This window comes from Hibiscus syriacus, unplaced genomic scaffold, assembly GCF_006381635.1.
Source record: "Hibiscus syriacus cultivar Baekdansim isolate YM2019G1 unplaced genomic scaffold, ASM638163v2 tig00110017_pilon, whole genome shotgun sequence".
Lineage (NCBI taxonomy): Eukaryota > Viridiplantae > Streptophyta > Magnoliopsida > Malvales > Malvaceae > Hibiscus > Hibiscus syriacus.
The window spans coordinates 1,158,270-1,173,885 of record NW_024062565.1 but is presented as its reverse complement, the minus strand read 5'-3'; the positions used below and the strand labels follow the sequence as shown (position 1 = coordinate 1,173,885).

Below are 15,616 nucleotides of genomic sequence, written 5' to 3'. Positions count from 1 at the left end.
AAAATAAAATAAAAATTAAACTTTTTGGTATGATTTTAAAAAGATTAAAAGTATGTACTAAATGTGTAATTTACCCTATAAAATATTATCATCTTTGTTTAAGGTTGGTGGTGATTGTCGATTGATTGTAAATAACATCAATTTGACTGTGATCGACGATCGTTGATAAAAATGTTGATTAGATTGAAGAATCAAAAACATAGTTTTCAAATCTATGATTAAAATAGATTAAATAATATTTTTAAAATTTAATTATTATATAAATTATTTTTTCATTATAATGAAACTTTTATATTTTTAAAAAAAATTACTCATATTAGTGGACGAACATCAAAGTTGTTATCCACGTCATCACAACTTTAATCATAAAATATCTCATCTTATATACGTGGACCGGGGTTATTTGAGTAATACTATTTCATAGCCCATGTTTTCGAATTTTTTAGATTTATAGAAAAATAAAATGCAAACGTTAATTAATAAAAATAAACATAAATTTAAGGATATAAATGGTCTCGATTATAGAGTAATGTTTTGTTAAATATATCGAGTATTAAAAGTTATAAAATTGTCATTTGACTATTCATTATGTTTTAATATTAAATAATTAACGGTTAATATTTAACTTAAAATATTGTCAATTTTTTTACGAAAAATGATAAGTTTAGAACATATTAAATAGTTAGATGATCATTTTGTAATTTTTAATAGTCGGGATTAGACAAAATCACACTCTAAAGTCAAAAGATCATTATATAATTTTTAATTATCAAAAGACTTGATAAAATAATATTCTATAATCGAAGATCATCTGCGTTCTTTATCCTAAATTTAAATAAAGATGCTTATTCTTTACATATAAATTTTAACTCACTTGAAATTTTTAAAAAAAAATTAACGCACTTGATTATTCTAAAAAAAGGAAGAAACGTGATGGTTACGAATACGTTGATACCAAATTTTCTAAAGAAAATGATACGCATCTCAACATAAAGCTGATTCAATTATCAAAAGACCTTTTTCCCTTTGGATGAACATTATTATATTACCGTTAAATATTATTAATTTAATTTATAAATTATTTAAAATAAAATATTATTATTTTTTATAATTTTTTAAAAATAATTGGATCAAATATCAACTCATAAATTAAAAAATCTTAAATATTTTTTTGCTTGTTTAACTAATTTATCTTTAAATTTGTAACTAAATTATACTTATACGTTGAGTCTTTTAAAATTTTAAATTTTTATAAATTAAATTAATAATATTTAATAATTCTCATTATTAATGGTACTAAGCAGTGTTTGTGTCAAACGGTATAGAATTTTTCTTTTCCTTTATACGAATTTCTTCCCCTTTTAATCCCACTTTTTTCTTAACCTTAGCATCAAATAATTACCCTTTGTCTACCATTCTCTGATTCTACTTTGGCATCCAAAGTAGAAATCTCAACTGTGAATTGTCTTTTCAAACATTAAAGGAAAAAGAAAAGAATTTTCCCATATTTTAATTTAAAGGCATAGTTATAAAATAATTGCCCAAACTATATTGTATTTCTCAAACAAACACTCAATATTTTTGAATCATTCAAGTATTTAATGTTTTAAATGTCACTACTTTGAAAATCTTCATTTTTAACCCTTAAATCTATGTCGGTTGTTGCCCTTTGTCGACGACAAAGCTTCACCCGACCTCACCTCCCTTCGACAATCGATAACCCTATGAAGTCGCAATCAATCAACGTTTGTACCCCGCGAATCCCATAGAGTAAATCGTGACCCCACGCGATCCCGACGACTAATCAACGACAAGTATAACGACATATGACTCAAAAGATGGTAGGGAGTTCATCAGTGATCATGGCCGACAAGGATAACATCAACGGGTTAGATTTAGGGATTTAGGATTTTGATGGGATTTTTGTAATTTTTAGGATTTTTATAAATATAATAATATTTTATTTTTTAATTAATTTTTCAAAACTATTAGAACGTGACATGTGTAATTTAACCGAGAAATTTTCAAAATAATATATTATCTTATATTTACTCCATATTAATTAAAAACAACTTTTTAATAGGATTATTTTCATGTTATTTTTATATTATTTTAATAATTTTAGATTTTGACAAAAACTCAAAATTTAGGAGAGGAAAAATGGAGAAAATTGTAATGGTTGGTAACCCAATCTTTACCTGATACATACATAATCCATGCTTATTTCATTTCATACAAATTTATTTATTTTTTCTTCACATAAAATATTAGAATTTATAAGACACGAAGGATCACGAATAAAATGTCTCTGTGGTAAAGGAATTGTTGTTATTCCTAGAGAAATCCGAGTTTGAGCACCATAAATGTCAGGTATGTGAGCGTTCAATATCGAGAGATCACGAATTATCTTTGAACAGATAAAGCCTTCTACTTACCCATATTAATAAAAACAAATTATAAGACACGAATGCAAAGGGTTGCTTTCAATGCTTTCCCAGTGTAAACAAAAATTGGCAATTGGGACTTAATTGTACTCATGAATTGATGGTGGGTCTTAATTACACTTATTTATTGTTACGTTTTGACTCTTCTGCTGGATTTTTCAATCTTTGGACCCAGTCTACTTGGTTTTAATAATTTAACATTAGTCCTTTTTCAATTTTTTAAACATCTATTAACTTTATAACTTTTAATTAATAATAAAATAATTAATAATTTTTTTGAGTAAGTTAACGTGATTACAATGTAGTATATGTTCTAAATACTCTCAATCATTTGACAATGAACGCTCAATCACCCTGTTACAGTTGTTGGTGCTCGAACCCGTAACCTCTAGAAACAATAACGATTCTTTTAACCACTGAGGTAAGTTGATCGTGTAATAAATTATTATTATTACTTACATTAAATTCTAAATTTAATTATAACCAATCCTTTTCCCTTCCTTAATATTAAAAAAATACTAGTTTTACTAATTTTTTATCAATTATAAGATAATATTTGTTTAAAGATAATTCTTGATCATTTAACATTGAACGTTCAAACCCTTAACATTCATAGTGCTCAAACCCGTAAACGGAACAACACCAAGTAATTTAGTACTTTAGTAATATTATGAACACATTTATAATTTTTGGGTCCCGATTATTAGATTAGTAGTTTGAAAGAGGAAATAAAATAATATGATGTAAGTTTCACACGTTTCAAAATCTTATAAATTATTTTCACTTCTTATATAATTATTATTAATATCTTAGTTATTAGTCAAATAGTCTTATACGATTTTCTATTAACAACCGATTGATTTAGTGATATGAGGCACTAGATCTCTTAAGCAAGGTCAGTGGTTCGAATCCTGACGATTGCGAATGGAGCAAATTGGGTTGGAATGATCGTTTTTGCCTCTGCAATACCCGATCCAGATTAATTGATCAATAGATCGACTGGTGGTTATAAAAAAAAGGCAAAAGGCTCACCTTTGCCTCTATAGTAGAATTAATTTATCATTTTCGTCCCTATCGTATTTTCGCATCAATTTAGCCCTTGAAATTACTCAATTGCATTATTCTATACATTACCTTTAACTTAAAACCCTAATTATAAAATTAAACCCTAAACCATAACCCCATAACCTCTAAACCCTAAACCTCAAACCCTAACTTAAGGTTTATAATTTAGGGTTTTAAGTTAGAGATAAAATATAAAATGATGCAATTCAACAACTTTAAAGATTAAATTGATGCGAAAATATGATATGGGTAAAAATGATAAATTAGGTATGCTACATGGACAAATGTGACCCCTAATCCTAATAAAAAGTCTTTGGGTTAATAAGAAAAGGAAAATTTTCCACTATTGTTGTGACTTTTTTTCTTTTTAATTTTCAAGTTAGTTGAATTATTTCCCTAAATTTGAGAAGAATTTTCAAAGTTCCAAAATTTACTCAACTTCAACTGTGTGTTTCACAACACCCCATAACAACGGCGGTGTAGTATTAAATTCATTAATTAAGCTCATAAGTTTTTGAATTCGAAAAGATGAGTAAGAAAGACTCAATCAATCTTACTTTACATTTTTTTTATTAATTCGGGTAAATACAAGACAATATCGAAATATTTATAATGCTCGAACTTAAGTCTTCAAGGAATAACAATAATTTATTTATCACGGAAGTCACTTGGTTCGTACTAGGATTTACATTTTGAATATAGTTTAAAGAAAATAATGTTTCATATCTAATTTATTGAAACGGTTAATCTAAATAAAAAGTTACAATAATTGAAAGCAAACTTTCAACATATTTTACTTTGATCATAACGTATTTAAATTATACTTTTTATGAACGCATCAAGTGGTCTCGGTAGTGAAAGCAAATGCTATTCTTCATGAATGTCCTGAGGTTGAGCAACTGCGTGTGCATGACGTACATAAGTTGTCAATTAATTAAAAAAGTTATGAACAAATACACGTCACCCAGACTAATAAAACAATCATACTTTTTATACCGATCGTATAACAATCATATTTTTTATGAACCCGATTTAGTCATTATTTTTCTTTCTTTTGATTAGTTACTTTCGACTCCATTTTTGAAGCTGAGCACGAGGTCGCAAAGTTTAATGACCAAAATAGGAGAGACAATAAAGTTCAATAATAAAAAAAATCCAATGTATTACGTTCAAGAAAATTGAAAACTTTCAAAAGTTGAGTGAGCAAAACATGAGAGAGAGAATATTTTAATGATGAAATTTATAATTTACCCATTTTATTATGTGTCGAAGAATTAAATATTAATATTTTATGTTTAATAGAACTTATCGTTTGAAATTGATGCCCTTGTACAAGGATAGGTACAAAACCTACGACCTTAAAAAGGGGGAAATAGTGCCTATTTGAACATTTAATGTCTGTGTAGAAAATACTTGTTTTTGTTCAACTCGGTAGCTAAACAATCCTTTTTAATCAAATATTATTCTCATGTTCATATGCCACTTAATTTCATTCATTGGTAGGTTTATACACCAAACTTTGAATAGTTTTTGGATCATTTTGAACATAACAATCTATTTTAAGGAGTTGTGTGCAACATTATTAATCTTGATATGATATTGGAGTGGTTGCTTCTTAGAGGTGCTTATCGAGCGAGTTGGACAGTGCTCAACTCGTGCTCGTTGATCGTCCCATTACTTGTTAAACTCATTGAATTTTTTATCTTATTTTTTAGGCAAAAGGATACGTTTGCCCCTGTAATAGACTAAATTTATCACTTTCGTCACTATCGTGTTTTCGCATCAATTTAGCCCTCAGTTACATCATTCTATACCTTACTCTTGCTTAAAATCCTAAATTACAAACCTAAACCCTAATTTGCAACCTCATATCCTCTAAACCATAAATTTTGAACCATAAACCATAACTTGGGTTCATAATTTAGGGTTTTAAGCCAAGTGTAGGATATATAATGATGCAATTGAGTAATTTCGAGGGCTAAATTAATGAGAAAACACGATAGGAGCGAAAGTAATAAATTGAGTCTACTACAGGGGCAAAGGTGACCCTTAAGCCTATTTTTTTAACTATAGATAAAATCTACTAATACTATATAGAACTTAATATAAACATAAATTAATGAATTTAATCAAAAAATTATCAAAAGAGCGTATGAAACAAATTGAAAGTTTAAAATACAAAATAACTATCCACAAATATATTAAAATAATAATTAGGGTTTGTTTTTTGGTGTAGTAAAATAACAATTAATAATTAATAATTTAGTATTTTTATTATTGATTATTTATTAGAAAATTAATAGTTTAGTCGTTTATCAAATTTTTATTATCTATTAGTAAATTAGTAATTTTTTGAATGAAATGATTTTTTAAGATAACTACTAAAAATTATAATAATAAATTAACGAGTTACTCGCGAACTTATCGAGTCGAGTTGGACTTTGCTTGACTTATCTCGTTAAGGAGCTTTTACCAAATTTTGATTGAGTCGAATTCGAGCTGCTAAACTCATAAGCACCCCTAGCTTCCATAAGTGTAAATATACATATTAGTTGAATTAAATTTAGGGTTTTAACACCAACAACCAGTTGGTCTAGTAGGATAAGACACTAGATCCCTTAAATAAAGTTAGAAGTTCTAATCATGATAATTGTAAATAGGGTAGACTGAGTTGGGAGGTTGCCCTTTCCTCTATAGTACAAGATTCAAATTAGTCGATTAATAGATCGAATATCGACAGTTTAAAAAAAATTAGGGTTTTAATAACATATTTTAATGGATCAAGATCTACCTAATAATGTATAACTTTTTAAATTTTACTTAAATTTATGATCGTCGAATGAGCGGAAATAAAAAGCTTAGATTAAAACATCTTAAAAATTGTACATGTATGATTGAGTTGCCATCATATTTTTCAAAGGGATGTCGTGTGAGATAGGAGACAAATGGCCTAAGTAAGCTTTGAAAAAGATGTTTCCCCTTCTTATTTCTTTATTTTGTTATTATTTTGAAGAATAATTTTAGTAAAAAATTAATTGAGTCTTTATAGCAATTTAGACTTCGTTTAAATATAAAATATTTTCAATATATTTTTAATTTGAAAAAACTTTAAAAAAATATTGGCTAAAATAAAATATTTTATAAAATAAATTATAAATTTTCATTTAATAATGATTTACATTAATTAAATAGAATAAAATTATATAATTATTTAAATATTAATAGCTATTTATTCAAGTATTTTATCACATGACTTATTATATACTATCAACCCATCAACTCCAATTGTTTAATTAAAAGTGGGTTTTTAAATTCTGGAGCATGTGAAATAGTTAAAATAAGATAAAAGATTAAGAAAAATCTATAAATTTCATTGAAAGAATATATATTTTTTAGTAATATGAAGCCAATATAAAGTAATATATATTTAAATATAACTCTCGTAATTTTTAACACTGAAAGTTTATATATCTAATATTTATGATATTTAAGTTCGAATCCTTAAATAATAATAATAATAATTTATTTATCACGAAGATTAATCAATTCGTGTTCATTTAAATAAATTTAAAACATATTTTCTATGCCTAAACAAAAGGAATTTTAGTCATGTCAGTTCAAAGTAAAATTTAAATAAAAAATTAAACACCTTTTAGTTAGACGTTCCTATCCCTCGAAATGTTAATGCAAAATTTATATTTGAATTTTATTTTTTTTATTGAAGAATAAATAAATAATAATGAAAAATTAGTTATTAAAGTTTTACTTAAAAATATTTATCTTCTAATGTTTTTTTATTTATAAAAATAACATTTTTATTAAATCTTGATATGAAAATCAAAACGAAAAAAGACAAGGGAGAAAATGGTAAAAGACTGAGTGCCTAACTTAAGACAAAGAATTCATCTCTTCCAAGTGTCACTTTCTAAAAAATCATTTGTTTTTTTAAATAATAAATTAATATTACATTAAATATAAATTTAACTGTAAAATAATTAATTTTTAATAAATAACTTATCTTTATTTTAGTATTTCATTAGGAATTTATTAAATTTAATTAAAATTTAATTTTTTTTTATTTTTTAATATTATATAGTAATTATAAGATTAATATCCGGCATCATACACATCTATGTCTTCTTTTTAATGCCTTTGTATTAATTTCTATGATTACTACTTTTTATACGTTTCTGTCATTGAAATTTATGAATGCTTATAACTAGGGTAGCGAAGTAGTGTTGCTATAGTTTATGTTTTAACCCATTTTACTTTTTTTCTTTCTCCTAGCTTGCTATCGTAGACTTTTGTGTATCATTCTCTTCAGGTTTCCTCTTTTTAAATTTAGTCGGGTCTTACGTTTCTATCTATATGCAGATATTTTTACGCAGGGGATTTATTTACAGGGATTACTTCCCATTACAGACTCGCATATTAAGACTACATATGAAGACTGTTCAACTATGTATTTATTTATTTATTTATACATGCATTGCATTTTATCTTTAGCTGAAGGTCTTCCACGGAAACTGCACTCAACCGAAATTGGGGGCAGCCTACTAACCTACCTTCCCTTTATCCCATTATATGAGAGTAGAATGTTGTTGTTGTTGTATACACATTCTTCAAATATAAATATTTAACTCTATTTTTTTAAAAAAATATACTTTTTTTTACCACGGTGACTACTTCAATAGATTAGATTTAATTTATTTTTTAAAAGATTATAATAGAGTAAAGTAATTCTAAATATATATGTTTTTTTAATGGAATTTATCATCTAGCAAAGAACAAAATAAAAATGAAAAGACAAAAATAATGAAGATATGATAGCAACAGAGGGTACCCGCCAAGCACATAAAAATCCGCACTTTGAGAAAGAAGCATACATAAAACAGAGAATTTGCAGAGGAAATGATGAGCTCCGTTTCCTATCCTTTGAATTTCTGATTCTCTGTGTTTTCATTTCTTCCTTTTTTTGTTCTTAAAAATACCAACTTTATATAGCTATGGAGAACAAGAATGAAACTTTGGATGCTGTTGCAAAGGAAGCTGTTGATTTGGTATTATGAATTTGTTTTTTTTTTCTGGCAATTTTGTTTTTTTAATGAATTTGAGCCTTTTGGGTGTAGGAAAATGTGCCACTTGAAGAGGTTTTTGAGACTTTGAGGTGTAACAAAAATGGTTTAACCACAGAAGCTGCTGAGCAAAGGCTTGCTATCTTTGGCTACAATAAGCTTGAGGAAAAACAGGTATTGATGTGTTTCCAAAGATGAGCCCCTTACTTGCGGTTCTTTTAAATTTTTTATTTTTATGTGAGAAAAAAGGACTAATTATCTGGGTTTTCATTTTTCTTTTCTGGGTTTTTGCAGGAGAGTAAAGTTTTGAAGTTCTTGGGGTTTATGTGGAACCCTCTCTCATGGGTTATGGAAGCTGCTGCTATCATGGCCATTGCTCTTGCCAATGGAGGAGTGAGTATATAGATACATACATAATTATCTATCTATGTATGTGTGTATGTATGTATGTATGTATTCGATTACTTAATGTTCAAGGACTTGCTTGAATGATGTTTCTATGGTGTTTTGATTCTGCAGGGGAAACCACCAGACTGGCAAGATTTTGTTGGGATTATTACTCTTCTTATTATCAATTCAACAATTAGTTTCATAGAAGAGAACAATGCTGGCAATGCAGCTGCTGCTTTAATGGCTCGTCTTGCTCCGAAAGCTAAGGTGATATGGGAGAAAAAGCTAGCATTTTGATAGATCTTTCATAAGAAATGAAAATCGAGTAATAAATGAATCGTTTCAGGTGTTTCGAGATGGGAAGTGGATTGAAGAAGATGCGTCTGTTCTTGTTCCCGGTGATATCATCAGCGTTAAACTCGGCGACATTATTCCGGCAGATGCTCGACTCCTCGATGGTGATCCGCTGAAAATCGATCAGGTTCTTTTGAGACCTTAATTGATTAGTTTACTTTTTCATGTTGAATTTTGTTTTCTTGAAATTTGGTTCTCTTTTTCTGTGTTGCAGTCAGCTTTAACCGGTGAGTCTCTTCCGGTAACAAAAGGCCCCGGTGACAGTATTTACTCGGGTTCTACATGCAAACAAGGAGAGATTGAAGCTGTCGTGTTCGCCATCGGTGTTCATACCTTCTTTGGCAAAGCTGCTCACCTTGTTGATTCCACAAATCAACAAGGTCACTTTCAACAGGTCCTAAGATCAGCTTATTTTCGATTATTTCCCATGTTCTCCATTTGTTTTATGCATGAAATGCTTTGGTTCCGGATTTTGCTAAACAGGTGTTGACTGCCATTGGTAATTTCTGTATATGTTCCATTGCGATCGGAATGATAATTGAAATCATCGTCATGTATCCAATTCAACACCGTGAATATCGTCCTGGAATCGACAATTTGCTGGTACTACTCATTGGAGGAATTCCTATTGCCATGCCCACAGTTCTTTCTGTTACAATGGCAATTGGGTCTCATCGTTTATCTCTTCAGGTTTGCACCGATTCGTCTTGCGAATTTGTTTCTTTCGATGACCTTTGCTCAATCGCCACGAATATAAATGTCACTGCAGGGAGCTATCACAAAAAGAATGACAGCAATAGAAGAAATGGCAGGCATGGATGTCCTTTGCAGTGATAAAACCGGAACATTGACATTGAACAAGTTATCAGTTGACAAAAATCTTATCGAGGTAGATTAGTAGTTGCTTCTATTTTGTTTCGGATTTTATTGCCAATCCCGAAGTTTATACGGATATTATGGAATAGATCTTTGCGAAAGGAGTGGATCCTGATGCCGTTGTTCTGATGGCAGCTCGTGCATCTCGACTGGAAAACCAGGATGCCATAGATGCTGCTATAGTGGGGATGTTGGCTGATCCAAAGGAGGTATGCCCCTCAATGTTAATATATCAAACATGATTCAACCCAACAATTTTGATATAATATTTTTCCTATTAATTTTTTTCCTTTGCTATTGCCTCTGAAAACTCCATAGGCACGAGCCGGTATCAAGAAGTTCACTTCCTTCCATTCAATCCAACTGATAAGCGAACGGCACTTACATACATTGATAATCAAGGTCGAATGCACCGGGTTAGCAAAGGTGCACCTGAACAGGTAGGTTCACATATTGTAGTACTCAATATATTTCAACCGTAGTGTAATACCGTTCGGAGTAATTCATTTATGTGATGTGATTATCAGATTTTGAATCTTGCACACAATAAATCAGAGTTGGAACGTCGAGTTCATGCAGTAATCGATAAGTTTGCCGAGCGTGGATTGCGATCACTTGCAGTAGCATATCAGGTAAATATATAATGTAGTCTGAAATTTCACGGACTTGATACCTTCTTTTGTTTTATGAAATCGATAACGTTATTGGCTAAATTCAACGATCAACCTGCAGGAAGTTCCTGATGGACGAAAGGAGAGCTCGGGAGGTCCTTGGCAATTTATTGGCTTGATGCCTTTGTTTGACCCACCTAGACATGACAGTGCCGACACGATACGAAGGGCATTGAATCTCGGAGTGAATGTGAAGATGATCACAGGTGCATGTCCTTATTTTGATAGTGTCAAACTATTTCGATGTACTTAGTGAATGGATTTATTTGTATCAGGCTGAGAATTTTTTCTGTCATGAGAAATCGTAGAGTAGTTTCTTATGCTTTGTCTTCTTGATCCAATAACCTTTAGGTGATCAGCTGGCGATAGGAAAGGAAACCGGACGCCGTCTCGGAATGGGAACCAACATGTATCCATCATCATCTTTGTTAGGACAAAACAAAGAAGAATCGATTGCTGCTTTGCCAGTTGATGATTTGATTGAGAAAGCAGACGGTTTTGCTGGTGTTTTCCCTGGTATCTTAACCTTTTCCTTTTCCATCTCATTACGCGATGTTTGGAGGCAGTTTGTTGATAACACAGTGCTCGACTTCGGTTTTAGAATACGCTTTCTTATGTGGCTTTCATACAATTGTTGATGCAGAGCACAAGTACGAGATTGTGAAGCGCTTGCAAGCCAGAAAACATATATGTGGAATGACCGGTGATGGGGTCAATGATGCTCCTGCTCTTAAGAAGGCTGACATCGGCATAGCTGTGGCCGATGCAACCGATGCAGCCCGTAGTGCTTCAGACATCGTCTTGACCGAACCTGGCCTTAGTGTCATTATCAGTGCCGTTCTAACCAGTCGAGCTATATTCCAGAGGATGAAAAATTACACAGTGAGTCTAGACCGTTACATATGCTATTCATTCGAAACTTGACTGACATTGTTGTCTGATTGAGCCATATGATTTCTTTCGTTTTCACAGATATATGCAGTCTCCATTACAATCCGTATTGTGGTAAGTTTGGCATTATCTCTGAAATGTCGCCGCTATATGAACACGTCGATAGATTCCGCTTAAAATAGCCTGATTCTGACTTGGATATTCCATGTTCTTCCTCAACAGCTCGGTTTCATGTTACTGGCATTGATATGGCAGTTTGATTTCCCTCCATTCATGGTCCTAATTATTGCTATCCTTAATGATGGTTAGTATTTGCTTCTCTTCATATGCTCAAACTTCAATTCTCTGAGTCCTTTTAGTATGCTTGAATGAAACTCGGATATGTGTCCGGTACGGACCTACCTGTACCTGAATATGTGTCCGATATGAGTCGAAGAGTTTCCAACGAAATCATTGATCTGCAGGAACCATTATGACAATATCGAAGGATCGGGTGAAACCATCTCCTCTGCCGGACAGTTGGAAGTTAGCAGAGATCTTTACAACCGGAATCATTCTCGGTGGTTACTTAGCCATGATGACTGTCATTTTCTTTTGGGCAGCATACAAGACAGACTTCTTCCCTGTAAGAGAATAATTTTCGCATTATTACATTTCGATGATACGTGTTTTTCTTTCTTTATCATTCATAATCTTGGTTTGCCCTTATTCGCTTTTGCTTACGGTAAGATATCGTGTGTTTTCTGTCGCAGCGTACGTTTGGGGTTACGAGCCTTCAGAAAACCGACCGCATGGACATAAGAATGCTTGCTTCAGCGGTATACCTCCAAGTGAGCATTATCAGTCAGGCTCTCATATTTGTAACAAGATCAAGGAGCTGGTCTTTCGTTGAGCGTCCCGGCCTGTTACTCGTTACGGCTTTTATTGTTGCTCAGCTGGTTAGTAAGCTTCACGTTTATTTTGCTTGCAATGCAAGGAACCGGAGATAGCCTCGCTAGATGCCGTGTATGAATCGATTAGGTTAAACCAATAATAACGAAGAAAATTCTATCGATTCGTTGGTTTTTGTTTGATGATCAGGTTGCTACACTAATAGCCGTTTATGCAAACTGGAGCTTTGCTGCGATAGAAGGAATCGGATGGGGTTGGGCAGGCGTGATATGGCTTTACAACCTTGTCTTTTACTTCCCACTCGACTTCATCAAGTTCTTCATCCGATACGCCCTCAGTGGAAAGGCTTGGGACCTCGTTATCGAACAAAGAGTACGAATACTTTTCAACCGATGCAGTAACCTACATTGTTGTTGTCTAAGAAACTTGTTCGATCTTTCATTTCTGTCGTCGTTTCGCAGATCGCTTTCACGAGGAAGAAAGACTTCGGTAAAGAAGAACGTGAACTAAAATGGGCACATGCTCAGAGGACACTCCATGGACTGCAGCCAGCAGACACCAAGATGTTCAATGACCGAACCAGTTACAATGAACTTAATCAGATGGCTGAAGAGGCAAAGAGACGAGCCGAAATCGCAAGGTATGCATCCATTAAGTTCAACTATACTCTCGAATCGAAACCGTCGATAAACCCGGAGCTCAGAACTCGAATTCAGTTCAGTTAGTTTTTGTATGTGTAACTGAGGGCAATGTCTGATCAATGCCAACCATTTCCATCTTCTACTTGCAGGTTGAGAGAGCTGACAACGCTAAAAGGGCACGTCGAATCCGTCGTTCGACTGAAGGGTCTCGACATCGACACGATTCAACAAGCATACACTGTCTGAGAAAAGGCATAAAACATTTTGATTCTATATATTGTACATATACATCTGGGATTTCTACTACTAATAATGATCTATAGTTTGTCATCTTAATGTTGAAACTGCTTTCTATGCGCTTAAATACGCCATCTTCCTCGAGACTTCTGTTTCCCATGGCTTCAATGTAATTTTCAGGCTAAACTACTCATTTAGTATCTAATTTATTAGTTTTTGTCTATTTTAGTACCTCAACTTTTAATTTTTTTTCAAAACCATTTTTAAAGTTTAATTTTTATTTCATTTTAGTACCTCATCATTAAAAACGTAGCCCTTTTAGTACTTAGATTGCCAGTTTTGGTTTGTTTTAGTAGTTAACTTTCAAAAAAAAATTCAAAACTTAACGTTAAATGTTGAACGGATATTAAAATAAAACAAAAACTAAATTTTTTAATGACAGGGAACTAAAATTAAATATTAAGTATGATTTTGAAAAAGAAAATTAACTTTTAGATATTAAAAAAGATCAAAATTGATAGGTTAGATACTAAACGTGTAATTTATCATTTTTTATGTTTCAAAATACGATTGACCAACATATTAATTAATCGATTAGGATAGATTTAATCAAATTTTGTAGTTTTTTTAGTATCTCGACTTGACTTTAAGCCGTAAATACTTGTTTTCATCAAATACGATTTTCTATAGAATTCAATGTGTCATAATCTAATTAATTATAAATAATTTAATAAAAATTAATTTAAATAATATGCTGATGTGGCATTTTACTAACATGAAAATATACCACGTTAGTATGTGTATGCACTTTCTGCTGACGTGGCACTACGCATACGTCAATACTAAAAACTTTTGAAATATATACAATAAAATCAATTATCGTTCTTTAAAAGATATTAGTAGATTAATTGATATGTTGGTTAATCGTATTCTGAAACATAAAAAAGATAAATTATACGTTTAGTATTTGACTTATCAGTTTTAATCTGTTTTAATATCTAAATTTTTAATTTTTTAAAAATCATACATAACGTTTTGATATGGATTAATCGATATATTAAATCAAGTAGTTAACATACCTAAAACACAACACTATGACAAGTACTATAGAACACACCGGAAGCAAGACGAATTGGGTGCTCGAATTTGGTTTAAAAACATAGATTTGATGGTTGATTTATTGTGACTGGGGTTTAGATTTTCGATATATTTTCACAACGTAAAAGCATGAAAATTTATCAATAAATAAATAAATTTAGGAAGAAAGGTACCAAAGGCCCTCGTACTTTTTCAAAAAAAAATCAATGTTGCCCTCTACTTTTTTTTCATCCAATGTGACCTTCCAAATAAAAAAAAAAAACTCAATGTGATCATTTGACTAATGTTTTCCGTCGTTGACCAACGCCTACATTACTTTGTGCTGATGTGGCACGTTAAACAGGCCAAAATCATATTTTTCTCTCTCAATCTGGCCCTCCAACTCAAGAAAATAACTCAATTTGGCCCTCCTATTTTTTATCTTCTATTCTGGTTACTAAACTAATTTTTTTTCCAATTTAATCAGTCAACTTTTAAATTACTCATGTTTTAATAATTATGATTTATTTTGTTAATATTTATATATGATGTGACATTTATTATTCTTATTTTATTAATATATGATTAAAATAATATAATTAAATTAAAATTTTAAAATTATATTGAAACAAAAAAAATCAAAATTATAATTAAATTAAAAAAATATTCCCTATGATTTCCAAATCTCCACTCTCCTCCTTTATCCTTTCATTTCATTTTTCTTTCTTTCCAACCAAAGATTACTTTTTTTTTTTTCTTTCATTACCCGATCAAGTAGCTCATCCTCATTTTTTTTTATTTTTTCAAGTTCAATTTGGATTCGCTCATCCTCAGTTTTTTTTTTCATTTTTTCAAGTTCAATTTGGATTCACTAAACCTGGTAATGAAAGAAAAAAAAGAAATCTTTGGTTGAAAATAAAAAATGTCACATCATACATAAATATTAATAAAATAAATAATGATGATTAAAACATAAGTAATTCAAAAGTTGAGTGATTAAATTG

At 30.8% G+C, this 15,616-nt stretch overlaps 1 long non-coding RNA gene and 1 pseudogene across 1 annotated transcript in view; one reads left to right on the top strand and one right to left on the bottom strand.

The window, feature by feature from the left end:
* The window catches only part of LOC120212911, a 24,622-nt gene that overhangs the window by 2,894 nt on the left and 6,112 nt on the right, over positions 1–15,616 (bottom strand). Inside the window, exon 2 of the long non-coding RNA XR_005524748.1 lies at positions 15,357–15,368. This is a non-coding gene — a long non-coding RNA (uncharacterized LOC120212911). The remainder of the gene's footprint in view (positions 1–15,356; positions 15,369–15,616) is intronic.
* LOC120212907 lies at positions 8,453–13,678 on the top strand (annotated as a pseudogene).